Source organism: Mesoplodon mirus (assembly GCF_964341445.2).
Source record: "Mesoplodon mirus genome assembly, chromosome: 15".
In the NCBI taxonomy this organism is placed as follows: Eukaryota; Metazoa; Chordata; class Mammalia; order Artiodactyla; family Ziphiidae; genus Mesoplodon; species Mesoplodon mirus.
Genome location: NC_138991.1, coordinates 86,923,169 through 86,938,214, shown reverse-complemented (window position 1 = coordinate 86,938,214; position 15,046 = coordinate 86,923,169).

Genomic DNA, 15,046 nt, shown 5'->3' with positions numbered 1-15,046 from the left:
TGGATGGATGGATGGATAGAGAGATACATGCATATGTATATACATACATACATGGAAGATACATAGATACCTAGTGGGGAGACGGGTGGTAGATGACAGAGAGATGACAGGTGGAGGGATGGCAGAGCCCAGGTGGGGAGAGCAAGTGGGTGCTTAAAGCAGGTGAAGGGTACCCAGCCACTCACTGTACTACAGTTACCACTTTTCTGTAAGATTGAAATTTTTCAAAATGAAAGTTATGAAAAAAATGCTAATTCATATTTTCTAGTTTTCCCATAGTTGATCAGACTTCTAGAAGGTAGAGAACTTTCAGAGCTCTAGAAGACATAGAACAAATCACATTTGCTATGTGTCACATTTTTAAAGTTCAAAAAGGACTGTTGGATTTGACAGTATAGAAGTTGAAAACAGGTAAAAAATTAAAAAACCTGAACAGGGCTTCCCTGGTGGCGCAGTGGTTGAGAGACCGCCTGCCGATGCAGGGGACGCGGGTTCGTGCCCCGGTCCGGGAAGATCCCACATGCCGCGGAGCGGCTGGGCCCGTGAGCCATGGCCGCTGAGCCTGCGTGTCCGGAGCTTGTGCTCCGCAACGGGAGAGGCCGCAACAGTGAGAGGCCTGAGTACCACAAAATAAATAAATAAATAAATAAATTAATTAATTAATAAAAACCTGAACAAAGGGAATCCTCAGTTGTGTGTTATAATCATCTTTCCACTGTCCCTGTGTATTTTCATCTGCACAGAATAAGTGTATCAGCCAAATCTTTAAAACACATCATCTGCCGGGGTCTTTGCTCATGTTCCCTCGTCAGAAGACTAGGGAAGATGCACAAAAGTGACACATGGGGACAAACTCATGGAGACACTCTACTGCCGGCCAACAATGTAAACGCAGCCCAGGGTCCGCTGTTTCCCATGGCGGGGAGGACACCGAGAGGGAGGGGAGGAGCCGTGGGAGCTGCTTTCCCAGTGGGTGCTGGCCGCGGTCAGAGCTGGCGGCCACTTGGATCAGGAGCCGTGAAAGTGGCCATGGTCCCTGACCCCATAATCCCACGTCTGGGCACCTAGCCTAAGAAAATGACCCACATACAGAACGGCCACAGACTAAAGGGCTCAGGGCAGCGCAACTTGAAAAAGCAAAAGTTGGAAACAACCTAAAACCCCAGGTGTGAACAGACTGTGTTTTCTTAACCCTTCCCCTCTGCTTAGAAACGGCATCCTTCCTTCAGGTGGCGGCTGTGAGGACGGTTTCCTGCCACGTGGAAGCTCTGGTAATGTGTCCTGCACTCTCACCCCTGTTTTCTCCTGCCAGGTTTTGGGCTCCCTGATTTTCTTTCTTTCTTTCTTCTTTTTAGCACCTTTATTGGAGTATAATTGCTTCACAATGGTGTGTTAGTTTCTGCTTTATAACAAAGTGAATCAGCTATATATATACATATATATATATATCCCCATATCTCCTCCCTCTTGCGTCTCCCTCCCACCCTCCCTATCCCACCCCTCTAGGCGGCCACAAAGCACCGAGCTGATCTCCCTGTGCTCTGCGGCTGCTTCCCACTAGCTATCTATTTTACATTTGGTAGTGTATATATGTCCATTACACTCTCTTGCTTCGTCCCAGCTTACCCTTCCCCCTCCCCATATCCTCAAGTCCATTCTCTAGTAGGTCTGTGTCTTTATTCCTGTCCTGTCCCTAGGTCCTTCAGAACTTTTTTTGTTTTTTTAGATTCCATATATATGTGTTAGCATACCGTATTTGTTTTTCTCTTTCTGACTTACTTCACTCTGTACGACAGTCTCTAGGTCCATTCACCTCACTACAAATAACTCAATTTCATTTCTTTTTATGGGTGAGTAATATTCCATTGTATGTATGTGCCACATCTTCTTTATCCATTCATCTATCGATGGACACTTAGGTTGCTTCCATGTCCTGGCTATTGTAAATAGAGCTGCAATGAACATTGTGGTACATGACTCCTTTTGAATTATGGTCTTCTCAGGGTATATGCCCAGTAGTGGGATTCCTGGCGCCCTGATTTTGTAAGCGTTAGCAGAGATGCAGCATGGTCCATGAGGTTGGTGGGGGGCGGGGCTGCTTGTCTGGCATCTTTTTAATCCAACGTCCATGCCTGCGATGATTAATATTCTGTCTAAGAAACTCAGTCGCTTCTATTTGAAAAGAGACGTGTGGGAATCAGAAGCCATGGCTCTGGGCTGGGAGCTGGCAGGTCCCCACCCTACCTGGGCCTCGAGTTCCCTCTGAACTGACAGCATTGTCAGGTGGCCCTCCTCCTCCAGGAAGCCCTCCCCTCATCCAAACTGCCAGCCCGGGACAGCCATCCAAGGGCCAGCTGAGCCTGGCTTCAGCCTCTTGCTGACCCTGTGACGGGGCAAATCATATCACAGCTCCAAGCCTCAGTTTCCCCATCGGGGAAAACAGGACGATGATACTTCGGTTCCAGGGCTGTTGTGGAAAGAAAATGCAGAAGTGACGTAAAGACCCCCGAGAACATAGTGACCTCTTCTCTTGCGGCCGTGCCGTCAGCCTGGCCGTGTTCCCACCAGCCTGGCATGGGAGGGAAGGGCTGCCTGGTGGCAGTGCCCTTAGCCTGGTGGGCTGGCCTCTGGGGGAGGGACGGGGCTGGTCTGGGCCGGGGTGACTCAACGAGTCTTCCTGGGGGCAGGTGTCCTCTGGCTGGGGCAGCTGGGATGTCCCCACCCCTGCCCTCCAGGACCAAATGAGGTCTGAGGCAAAGGACTTTTCTGTAAAAGAGGCTTCCACACGCAGGCCTGGACCACTGGGCACGCCCCAGGGGAAGCAACTGGGGGAGTGGAAGGCGGCTTCCCTGAGGCCAGGAGGCCTGGGGAGGAGAGGGGAGGCCAAGACATGGGGGGAGGGGAGGAGGGGACGGGGAGAGAGGGACAGGGAGGGCAGCAGGAGAGAAGGAAGGAGAGGGGGAGGGGGAAATAGGGTAGCAAGGAAGGGGGCAGTGAGAACGGAGGAAGCCCCCCCAAGTCCTGTGCACAATTTGTGGCTGCGACAAGGCGCTCCTGCGTCAGCCTGAACAGGACAGAGATGGCCCGTCGATGTCACGACTGTGACCCCTCCACTCAGGGGGCACGTGCGTGGTGTGTGGGACGGGAAGATACCACCCCTCTCAGCTGCCACACCGGGACCCAGCCGCACACAGCTTCCCCTGCAGACGTAGGGCTCCGGATCGCAGACAAGACCCGTAAACGGGCTCATGCAAACAGGACGGTCAGACCCTGGCTTGGCGACTCAGAAGGGAGGGGGTGGGCGGGGAGACCTCCTTTGTCCTTGTCAGGGAAGTCCTGGGTCAGGGGCCCAACAGGAGGCCCCCCCCACTCCCTGTCATTTCCCGGAATGTGACAGTTTCCAGACAGGAAGAGAAGTCACAGCCCGGCCCCGCCCCCGCCCCCGCCCCCCCCCCCACCGTCCAATTCTTTAGATCAGAACTCTTATGACAAGAACCCAACGCAAAATGCCCAAGGAAAGAGAAGGTGACTGCTGGGCCAGGAGCGAGCAGTTTCAGGTGTGGCTGGATCAAGAGGCTCATCTCCCACTTTCTCCTCAGTGGAAGGTGGCACCCACCGATACCCTCCCAGCCCCACACTTCTCAGGGCTTCATCTCACTGGCCCCGTCTGGGACGCTGACTGTAGCCAGGGGTGTGGACACATGCTCCCACTGGCCAGGCTGGACCAAGTACCCAGGACTCCTTGGGTCGCCCTTAGCCCCCAGGTAGATGAGATCACACACACACACCCCTGCCCCCAGCCTCCCTGAGAGGCGTTGCCCTGCCCTGGCTGGGCAACCTCTGAACCCAGCCCCCTGGGGCACCCTGGGAGGAGGTGTTGGAATTTGGGGCTCACACCTCTGCTCAGAGTGAGGCTGACTGCCTCCTTCTCCCTTTGGACACGTGGCTGCCCTTTTGAGGGGAGGTGGCTGAGGCCCAGCCTGTGATGGCTGGAGGAGGCCTCTCTGTCTGTGGCTGTTTTTCTCAACAGGAGGGAGCAAAGTACGCCAGATAGTCTTATCCTTGTCCTGCTGTGACCTGCGGGCACCCCTGGGGTGTGGAGGAGGCCCTGTAGCCTCTGGACACCTCCATGCGCCTCCCGCCGTGGGGCCTCGGGGGCAGTTACATCGTAGGCAGGACAGAGCCCAGGCCCAGGGTCCGGGGAGCCAGTCCTGGGTTCGAGGACAGCTCCACCCCTGTCGGCTGTGTGACATTTGGCAAGTGCTTCCACCCTCTGAGCCTTGTTGGCCTCAAAGACAGAGTGGGTAATACAGCAGAAGTAGATTCGAGATGTTAAAGGTGATGCCCGAGACGTGTCGAGCACAGAGCCGGGCGTGTGGCCGAACACAGCCGGTGTCCCACCGCCGGTGATAGAGAGGGTTGCACAGGGTGCTGTTTGCATAGACGCTGGGCGGTGAATCCACCCAGGCCACGCTTGGTATACAGCAGGCGCTCAGTGAGCAGCACAGAGCACCCCCACCCCCGTGCCCCAACAGCCCTGCAACAGGAGCTCTGGGCGGGGCAGCCACGGGCAGCAGGGCCACACCTGTTGGGTTTGGGGACAGCGGCAGCCCCGCAGGATCCCTCTGTGCCCGGGACACCAGCTCCCACTTACCCTGGACGGGAGACCCCTTCCCCAGGCCGGTCCTGGGGGCAGTGTCCTTCCTAGAGGCCCAGTCTTGACCTTTGCACACGGGCAGTTCCAGGGCCTTTCCTGGCGTCCCCGCCTTGGGCAGCACCCCCAGCCTCACGGTCTGCCACGCTGCCTCCACGCTGACCCTTCCACAGCGGGATCTCCAGCCCAGAGGCCCCCTCCTGAACCCCAGGGCCCTTCAGTCCAGCACCTCCTCCCCTTGGGAGCCCCACAGACGAGTCAACCTTGACCCAACCAAGAAAAACCCCCAGACCCACCTCTGGGTTCCCCGGGGTACCATGCCCCCCGCTGCTGGGACCAGGAGTCTCAGAGCCGACCGGGAGCTCTCTCTCTCACGGATCGTCTGAGTTGGTAGGAAACCTTGTCGACTCAGCCCTCAGAACGTCTCTGAAACCTGACCAGTCCCCAAGTCCGTGCCACTGAGCTGGCCCCAGCCCCACCCCTGCCCTTTATCCTATGCACCCTCCCACCTCCTCCAGAGCCCCCAGTCTGCATAGCTAATTAGTGATCCTTTCAGACGTGAATCCGCCCAGGTCACTTCTGCTCCAGAGTTACCCTAATAAGCTCCGGGACGGAGAAGCCCACCAGGAGATGCTTAAACAGTGCCCAACCCCATGCAGAATTAAGTGCTGGGTCAGGCTCCGGGGTGAGTCCAGCCCTTGGTGATGGGGACACGGCTCTGCCACAGATAACAGGGTATAAATAAGTCTGTCCTCCCCACCAGGTTCCCTCTGGCAAAGCTGATGTGGGCAGAGGCAGATGCACGCCATGGAGAGAGGCAGCCTTTGGAGTCGAGAAACGCTTTCCATCCGCAGACCTCGGGGTCTGTCCCGGCCCAGCCCCACTCTGTCTCCTGAGAGATCCCGGGACTCAGGACAACCTGCTTTCCAAAGGTGGCCTGGCCTCCTGACCCCGCACAGCTCTTCCACACACCTCGGGGAGCCGCATGGCCTTCGGACACGAGACCAGGCCGCTGGGCCCGATGTGGCCAAGGAGAGGCCTCCAGATGTCACCGAGTGTCTGACAAGGACACTTGAACTCCAGCGCGGCTGCAGGGTCCTGTGTGAGGGCAGCTCAGCAACCAGGGACCCAGCCCGAATCTGGGCCCCGATCCTTCTGAGCCTGTTCGGTGTGTAAGTCAGGTCACCCCCGGGCCTCAGTTTCCCGGGAGGATAACATCTGCTGTAGCTCCCTATTCCCACGGAGCAAGTGACCCCAAGACTGAGAGAGTGAAAGCACGGCCCAGGGAGGGGAGCTTGCCCTCCCGTAGGTCTGGGTCTCAGAGCGGCTCGGCTGGTGGTTCTGTCTGTCAGCCTGACGGGAAGTGGGGGCTCCTCCGTGGCTGCGGGCTGGAGGCCTCAGTTCTTCCTCCTCCAGGGCGAGCGGCCAGGGCCGGTGGAGCCGCAGCGTCCCGACGGCCTGTCCTGGGAAGTCCCTGCCGTCGTTTCCACAACCTCCACTGGTGACTCCGACCAGCCCTACTCCACCTGGAATCGGGGCTCACCAGGGCCCCCCTTGACTCAGAGGTGCCCACTGGCACCGGCACGTGGAGGGACCCCAGCACTGGGCACCCCCTTGGCCTCTCAGGAGCAGTTCAGGGGCCTACAAACCACACGGCCTGAGAAGTGGGCGCCCTGCGTCTTCCAGACCCAAGGGAAGCAGTGACCAGGGGCCTGGCCGAGGCAGCCAGGATCGCTCTTCAGAAGGTTCCCCCCAAGACCCCCGCCCACTCAGCTCTGATCCCCTGGTCACCCGTTGCCACCTCTGGGTTTGAGGCAGGAGCAGCCCACACACCTGTCCTACCTGCCGCCCGGCCCGTGGGTAGAGGGCTAACCCACCTGCAGGAGGAGACGGGGTGTCAGCACCGACACCAAAGGGTGTGGCAGAAATGAGCTGGGTCACGGGAGGCACTAAAATAGCCAGTGCTCATCAAGCTCCGGACAGCAACGCCCAGCCCCGAGGAAACCACGGAGGCCAGTGGGCGAGAGTGGACACCCCAGGCAGGCCCTCCCTTAGACGCTCAGCCGGTGTGAGGACCAGCCTGGACACGGCCTGGAGCTCCCGGCCAGCCAAGGTCTGTCGGGAGGAGAAGAAGCCAGGCTCCCCGGTGGCTCCTCTTGATCCTGGGAGCCAGGGATGAATCCAAGTAGGCTTCAAGGAGGAGGTGGCATTCGAGCAGAGCCTTGAAGGATGGCAGCCAGTAGCAGGGCTCCCCAGGCCAGGAATTTTCCTTCCAGCCTGGCCCCACCCATCTTATCTCCCTCTCAGGGGAGCTGGATCGCAGGGACCTTCCTGTGAAGCCCTCCTCCCTGCCCTGCACTGCAGAGCTGTGTGTCACCCGTCTGGAATGTACTTTCAATTCCTCTGCCTCCCCCTCCCCCTCTGCCGCCTCCCCCCTCTCCTCTGGCTTCCTCTCCTCACCCTGCCTCCCCCTCCACTCCCCGTGCCCCCTCGCTGCCTTCTCCGGTCCCCCCTTTCCCTCCCCACAGCAACACCGCCCCCCATCACCTCCCGACCCAGCCGTGCTGGAGTAGACACCTGGCCCCAGAGACTGGGTCTGGGAATCTGCAGACCCCCAGCCACCCAGGAGTCTGGGGCGGGGAGGTAGGGGGCACCTTCTCAGCCAGGGGAGGGGTTTCCCCATGGACCTTCCAGCAACCCCTCTCAGCCAGGGCCCAGCACAGGGCCGCCTCGCTCAGGTCCGACAGTGACGGGGTCAGCATCAACCCGGCAGAGGACCCCACCTCCCCTGCACCTCCTGTCCTCTCTCTTCGCAGGTGTTCCAGCTTCAGGAAGCGACTGAGCAAGGGCTTTCCTGGTGGCCTCCCTGGAGGAGGGGCGACACTGCCTGTGGTGGGGATTCCCTGGGGCCGCATTCTGTGGTTCTCCTCACCCCTCACCTGGGCGGCCCCTCCGGCCTCCAGCTCCAGCCGCTTCCATGGTCTCCCTCCCCTGGCCGTGGCCCCAACAGGGGGCTGGACGGGGTGTGGCCCCCAGGCGTTGGGAGCAGGACAGAGTCCACACGCGCCAGCCTCCTTCCCCCCCCCCCCCCCCCCCCGTGCAGCCCTGCATGCAGCCCTGCCCTTCCGCCTGCTTCCCCAGGACCCCCTCCTTCCCCACACCCCTCCCCCGCTGCTTCCAGAGTGGGTTCTGTGTTTCTGCTTCCAAGGAGCTGTCCTGGGGTGGCCAGAGCCCAGCCAGAGGACGTCGTGCCCATCAGAACTCTGGGCAGGGCCCCCGGAGGGCAGGGCCCCTCTGCCCGTTGGCCGCTGGGACCCTGGCCCCGACAGCGAGCATTTGTGGAGTTGTGGGAATGACCTGTGTGTCTTTTCAGTGGAACGTGCCAGGCCCCCCTCGGCCCCACACGCTCCCAGATTCTCAGGCTGGACGTGGGAGTGGATGGGTCCGTGGCCCATGCTGTGCCCTGGAGGCCCAGACAAGGACGGGCCTGGTTCACCCAGGCCTCCCAGCGCAGCACCAGGACGGCAGGGAGGAGGGCCCAGGGGCCCAGGAGGTCACCGCCCGCCCAGCCTCCCTGCGCGGCTGGGCACGTACCCCGCATGGTGGTGAGGGGACGCCTGAGGAGGGACCCGGCCGGCTCTCCTGGGTGGGGGCCAGACCAGAACAGGAGGGTTGGTGACCAGCGGCAGCGGAGACGGAGGGGCCGTGAGCCCGGCCCCCAGCCCAGCCTGACCCCTCCAGGCCTTGCCCGGCCCCCTAGCCGGTCCCCAGCAGGTTGACTCTTGCCGCTGGGCGGCCATCCGTACTTCGCTCCTCTGGGCTCGTTTCCCCGCCTGGGAGCGGCCCCGCGGGGCTGCTAGGGAGGTCCAGGGCGGCGAGCCTGAGGGGCTCAGCGGGGCCAGGCACAGCCCCATCCTCCGCACAGCCCAGCTGCTCTGCTCGGGTGGCCGCTCTGTGTCGAGGTGTTGCCTGCTCGAGGCCGGATCCCCCCGAAAGCAAGGGCACTTCTGGGTTGTCACTGGGCCCCAGCGCCAGTGGGGCGAGAGCAGGACAGTGGGAATGGGGAGGGCCCACCCCGGAAACCCTCTCAGCCCTGGCCAGGCCCTGGGGGCGCTCACTGAGGGCTGAGTGAGTGAATCAGAGAGTGATGCGAGTGGTGAAGGCACCAGCCTCCCCTCCTGGTGGCCTCCTGTGAGGCAGGTCCTGATGGGTCCACTGGGCCCCTCAGCCCGGGTCCGAAGGCGCCCCTGCCAGGACGCAGAAACAGACACAGACACCCAGGGGTCCCAGAAGGGCCTGGGGCCCCAGTGCTAGGGCACCCGCTCCCCATGGGCGGCGATCAGACCCTCCTGCTCCTCGCTGAAAGGAGGGGGCCCAGACACAGGGTCCCCCGCCCTCGCACCTGCCCCCCGGGTCGCGGGGACAGTGTGTGGTCTAGGCCACCCTTGGCCAGGACCAGAGCTGGTGACCCCATCCCCCTCCCGGCACCGAGGATGCTTCGGGGCTCCCGGAGTTCACAGCCTCTGTCCTGAGCACTGAGGGTCCCGCACAGGAAGGTGTCAACGCCCACAGGCGGGGCATTCCATTCCGGAAGGTTCTGGGCCTCCCAGAGCTCTGTCCTGGAGTCTGAAGCCCTGAAGCTCCCTCCTGCCCACCAGGCGGCTAGGGCATCAGGGCCACAGAAGCTCGAAACCTGCCCCCTACTCAGGCTGGTGGTCCTGGACTCACACCCACCTCGAAGGCCTGAGACTCCCCCTTTGGTTCTTTTCACGCACAGCATCCTCTGGCCGGGTTGCTGTGTGCCAGGCCCCGGGCAGGTGGGGGGCAGCGAGGGGTGGGGGCACAAGCAGAAGAAACAAGCGAGCTCTGAGGAGGAGCTGGGGGTCCAGGACGAGGGCGGATGCAATGGGATGGGTGGGGCAGGGTGGGTCTACAGGCGCCCTGGGGCGCATCTGGGGCTGGGTTCTGTGGAGGGAGAGGGGGAGCCAGGAGCCAGCAGGAGGCCGGCGGCAAGCTGACCACAGGGCCTGGACTTTGCCTGGGTGGCCACGGAGCTGGAGACAAGTGGGGCAGCGGCAGCCGGCCCGCCGGGGCCGGGACGAGTGGGAGGCGGTGGGCCCAGAGGGCGTGACCTCTCCAGCTCAGAGGGGGCTGGCCAGGCTCTGGCCACTGCCCGCCTCCCAACCAGCCCTCAGGCCAAAGCCTCATGGCTCCGGAGCATCCAAAACCCAGGCCCCAGGGTGTGGCCACGGCCTTGGGCAACATCCGGACCCCCTCACCCCTCCAGGAAGAAGGACAGCGCTGGTGTGGGAACTCCACGGACACTGGCTCATTTGGAGCATTTACACTGGGATTATCTAAATTAGTGACGTTTTCCTGTCATGGTTTATTTAGTCTACAGAAAAAACGAAGCAGGAGTTCCTAGGAGTTCCCATGTATGCCCGCTCGCTCGGGGCTTTTCCTTCTGAAGCATGAAAAATCAGCTGAAGTGTGTTTGGAAGCAATGATAATCCTACCAAAAGCAAAATAACGAGTTTTCTTCTGACTCGGGCAGCTTGGAGGGTTGCGTGGGGGTCTGGGGGGCGCGGGGGGTGGGGACGTGTGCTCCAACCTGGGCTCTGGCCCTCAGTATTCCCGTCTGTCTAAGGTTCCTGGAACTCCCGAGTGAGCAATTCAGTTCATTCTGATCCTTGCAAGGGCTTTTGTTTGGGTTTAGAGGTAATCACACATTCATTCAACAGACGTTTGCGTGCCTGATGTGTGCGTGGGGCTGGGGACAGCACGGACCAGGACCACGGGGGGAGACACACCTCCTGGAGGAGCTGGCCTGCCCCCACGGCGGGACCCTGGAACAGTAGGAGGGGGTCTCCATCCCAAGGACGTAGAGACACAACAAGGTACAGCACCAAGTGCTCGGCTGACCCTGACCAAGCCCGTTCAGGTCAGGACCGAGTTGTGGAAGGCAGGAGAAAGCGGAGAGTCCAAAACAAGACTGCAAATCCTCTGACGCTTCTCCCATCCAGAGGTGGGGTCCATGTCCCCTCCCTGAGTCCAGGGGGGCCGGTGGAGGGGACGCTGCGTAACTCAGGACACCATGTCCCGGGAGGCGGTGGCCGGCTCCTGCTTGGCTGGAGGAGCTGCTCCCGGAGGCTTCAGGGCTGTGTGGGCGTCTGACCACTGAGGCCACCACACCACGCGGAAGCCCAGCCACCTGCAAGTGCCTCGGGTTCCGCTCGAGGGCCCAGCATGCATCCAGGGAATGGAGAGTGTCAGCCACCGAGTCGCCCCCCATCATTGGGGTCTTCGCAGCCGGGGTCCTGGCCCCAGGGAGCTGGGCGGAGCCCGACTCACCGTCCCGGCCCCAAATCTCCACCTGCAGAGGCCTGAGTGGGTCTTATGCTCCAGGCTTCAGGGTGACATAGCACAGAGATTGCAAACAGGGCCAAGGGCAAGCAGCATGTGCTGGGGACATGTTTGTCACCTCCACAAAACTGGGGTCCCCTCATCCTCGAAGCCCGGCCCCAGGAGCAGGAGGAAGGATCGGGGGGACACACCACCGGCTGGCATATCGGGGAGGGGGCACTGCAGCTGTCTTGAAGGACGGCCAGGGTGGGGGCGGAGGAGCCTGCCAGGCCACAGGCAGCCTGAGAGGGGAAGCCAGCCGGAGCCAGAGGATACCAATGCAGGGCGTGAGGACCCGCGCTTCTGGGTAAAGCCAGGGGCCTGGTTATCACCGTGAATGTGTGTGACATGGTTAGATAGTCTACATAACAGCAGCTCCAAATCTGTGCGTGTTTTCTTGGCACCAGACCCCATGCTAAGTGCTTTACACATACAATCCCATCTCTCGGGCACAGCTAATCCCGAGAAACAAGTATTACTAGTCCCACTTTATAGACGAGATGGCTGAGGCCCAGGGAAGTGAGAGAACTTCCCTGATACCACAGAGCTCATACAAAATAGGACCAGCACACCGTATGCTGGCCCTGATGCGTCACGGCACAGGGAGTCAGGGATTGCCTGTCTGGTGTCCAGTGCGTTCCTGAAATACACCAGCCTGATTTATTTTTCCAACCACCAGTAAAAGGAATGTTTGACCAGTGAGGTTGGTGAGGGGCTCACAGTCTAAACTGGAAGGGAGCTCTCCAGTGGAATGCCGCAGGGCTCTGTCCCCTGCTGGGAGCAGCAGAGACAAACCCAATGACCTTCTACATGGCTGAATAAAAGTCCCACATGTGGGCTTCAAAATCCACTGTAAACGTGTTAGGTCTACCTTTGTTAAGCAATACCCATGAAAAGGTTCTGAGGGCCTTGGTGGCCCCCAAGCACACCATGGGTCTTGGGTCTCCAGGCCCAGGTTAAGAGACGAAGAAGGCCCTCCTGCTCGTGGAGCCCAAGTTAGAGCCAGACTAGGTGACCCCTGGGAGAGGGGGGATGTCCAACCGCCGGGAGACGGGGCTGGAGCAGAGTAGTGAGTCACTGGCTCCCTAACTTGGTCACAACCCAGGAGGCGAGAGAGGTCCAGAGGGGAGAGGGAGGTCAGCGCGGTTGGTGGCATCAGGACAGTCTTCCTGGCAGGATGTGGGACAAGCCACACGCGGATGGGAAAAGGCAGACCCCAGGGAACCATCTGGTCTGAGCCCCTGTGGCCCGCAGGATCCCCAAGTCACCCAGACTGGCTGTGGCTCTGGAGCCACCCAGTGCCCGCCGCTGCACCCGCTCCAGCCCCGGCCCTGCCTGAGCCCCACCCAAGTCCACTCAGCTCAGGGAGGGACTTGGGGGCCACTACGTTCTTCCAGATATACTGTGGGCTGCATTCCTAGGCTGCTTTAGAGAGGGATGGGTGGGGCCCAGAGATGTCGAGGGACTTGCCTGAGGCCACACAGCAAGTGGCAGAGCTCTGTGCAGGGACAGGGGCTGGGGTAGGGGAGGGAAGGGTGCCCCTCAGGTGTTAAGGGTTTGCTGATGCCTGGGTGTCCCCTCTGCCCCCGCCTGTCCTGTCCTGGGAACGCCACCAGGTTAGGGAAGCTGCAGGATCACCCTGGCCACTCACTACCCAGGACCTTCCACAGCATAAATCAGACTCGCCCCAGAGTCCCAAGCTCTCCAGAGGCTCCTCCCTGCCCTTCTAGCGGAATGCAGACCCCTCCCCACATCCCACCTGCCCACCTTCCCCATGCTCCTGCTCCCTCAGACACGCAGGCTTTTTCCCTTCTAATAGAAATACACAGAGGGATTGGGGTGCCCTGTGCCCAGTCTCCTCCAGTGGTGACATCTTGCAGAACTCCAGGGCAAACCTCGACCAGGATCTGGATGTAGGTCCAGTGGAGATGCAGGATGTCCCATCAAGGCGAGGACCCTTGTGTCCCTCCCACCTCAACCTGAGCTCCGTTCCTGTGATTTTGTCACTTCAAGGCTGTCATGTACATGCCATCATACAGCGGGTAACCCCTGGGGGTCGGCATTTCCTCTCAGCATAATTCCCCGGAGACCTGCCCAGGCGGCTGCTGTACCAACAGTTGGTTCCTTTGTACACTGAGTCACATCCGTGGTGTGAGGACCTCATCCTCAGGATGGCCTCACAGAGGACGTCTGGGTGTTTCCACTTCCACGGACAAGGCCTCATGAGGCTCCCTGTGCAGGTCTCTGTGTGAGTAGGTCTGCGATTCTCTGGGATAAGTGTCCAAGCTGCCCTGGCTGCGTCCTATGGTAGCTGTATGTTGGGCTTTGGTTTTCGGTTTTTGACAGAAGCCTCTGTTTGTCAGAGTGGCTGCACGGTTCTGTGTCCCCACCAGCCACGTGTGAGCGACCCCCTTCCCCTGCTTCCTCGCCAGCACCGGGTGTGGTCGCTGTTTCTCACCTCAGCCTTTCCTGTGGGCGTGGAGCGTCTTGTCCCCAGTGCTGCCGAGCGACCATCTTTCCTGTGCGTAGCTGCCGTCTGCGCAAGTACGTGAGTGTCCACTGCCGGGTTCCCAGAGCTGGTCACACATCCCAGGCGGGACGCCTCTGGCGGAGGTGCAGATCGACGATAGTTTTCTCCCCTTTCATCTTCCTCACGGGATCCTTCGCCGGCAACGTTTTTAATTTTCAGGAATTCCAATCCGTCCAGTTCTCCTCTCATGGCTTGTGCTTTGGGTGTCAAGTCTCAGAACAATGTGCCTGTGGCCCCAGAGCCCAAGGATTTTCCTCCTGTGTGTTCTTCTAAATGTTTCATGATTTTATCTTTATGTGTAAGTCTGTGAGCCATTTTGAATTCATTTTTGTTGAAGGTATGGGACTTTCATCAAAGTTTCTTATTTTTTGTCCTGTGGAAGCCAGAGCCTGAATTTCCCCAAATTTCCCTCCAGTAACCCCTAGTTTATTCACTTTTCTTTATTATTCAAATATTTCTTGGTGCCAGCTGAGCGTCTGGCCCCACAAGGTCCTGGGGCCCACAGGTCGAGTGTTTAAGACCCATGCCTGCCCTCTGGGGCTCACAGTCAGGCCTCGACTGGCCACGCCATGACCCTCCCAGAAGCTGCCTCGGAATCAGATGGGGGTGTCCACGTCAGGCCCCCCAGGGCAGCCGAGGGGAGCGAGCCACCCGGGGACTGTCTGCATGGACCCCCGTCCTGCCATCCCCTTCCACACAGCGCCCCTGGCACCGCCCTGGGGGCCGCAATGGGGCAGGAACAATTGCCCAGCTTGTAGTCTCAGGCGGACACAAGCACGCTTTCACGAGCCCACAAGACCGGGTCTGTGCCGCCTGGCGCCAAAGGGAGCAGGCCCAGTGCCCAGCTGGGGAAGATGCTGCTCTGGCCACGCCCCCAGCGGGCAGCGGGCAGAGGCTTCCTGCAGTCTCCAGCCTGGGCCCCTGGGCCCCAGCCGAGCAGGCAGCCGGGGCCAGACCTGCCCTCCAAGGAGGGGTGCCTGCCACGCCCCACCGCATCCCAGCCCAGGAAGACCCTGGGCTTCTGGGAGGGACCCCAAGTTCCAAGCAGCACAGGGTGGGGGGCGTTGAACCCACACTCGAGGTTGGCAGAGCTCCGGTCCAATCCCAGTGGGGCCACTGTATGAGTGTCCTGTGGCTGCTGTATAAAACGCCTCAAACTCAGCGGCTCAGAACAGCCCGAAGTGCTACTTAGCCCTCCAGCCTGGAGGCCACAAGTCCAAAGGCTCCCGTGAGCTGCTTCCTGCTGGGGTTCGGGAGGGTCCGTCTCCTCCTCCAGCTCCGAGCCGGTAGCTTCTCTCCCTCCTCCCCACGCCCTCTCTCTGGCCCTGGCCCTCCCACCTCCTTCCTATTAGGGCCCTCGTGATGACACTGGGCCGCCCCTCACCCTGGCACGGGCAGCTTAGAACTGGTGGACACAAAAAAATGAATCTCACTTGTTTTACTTTTATTTTGTACACGTG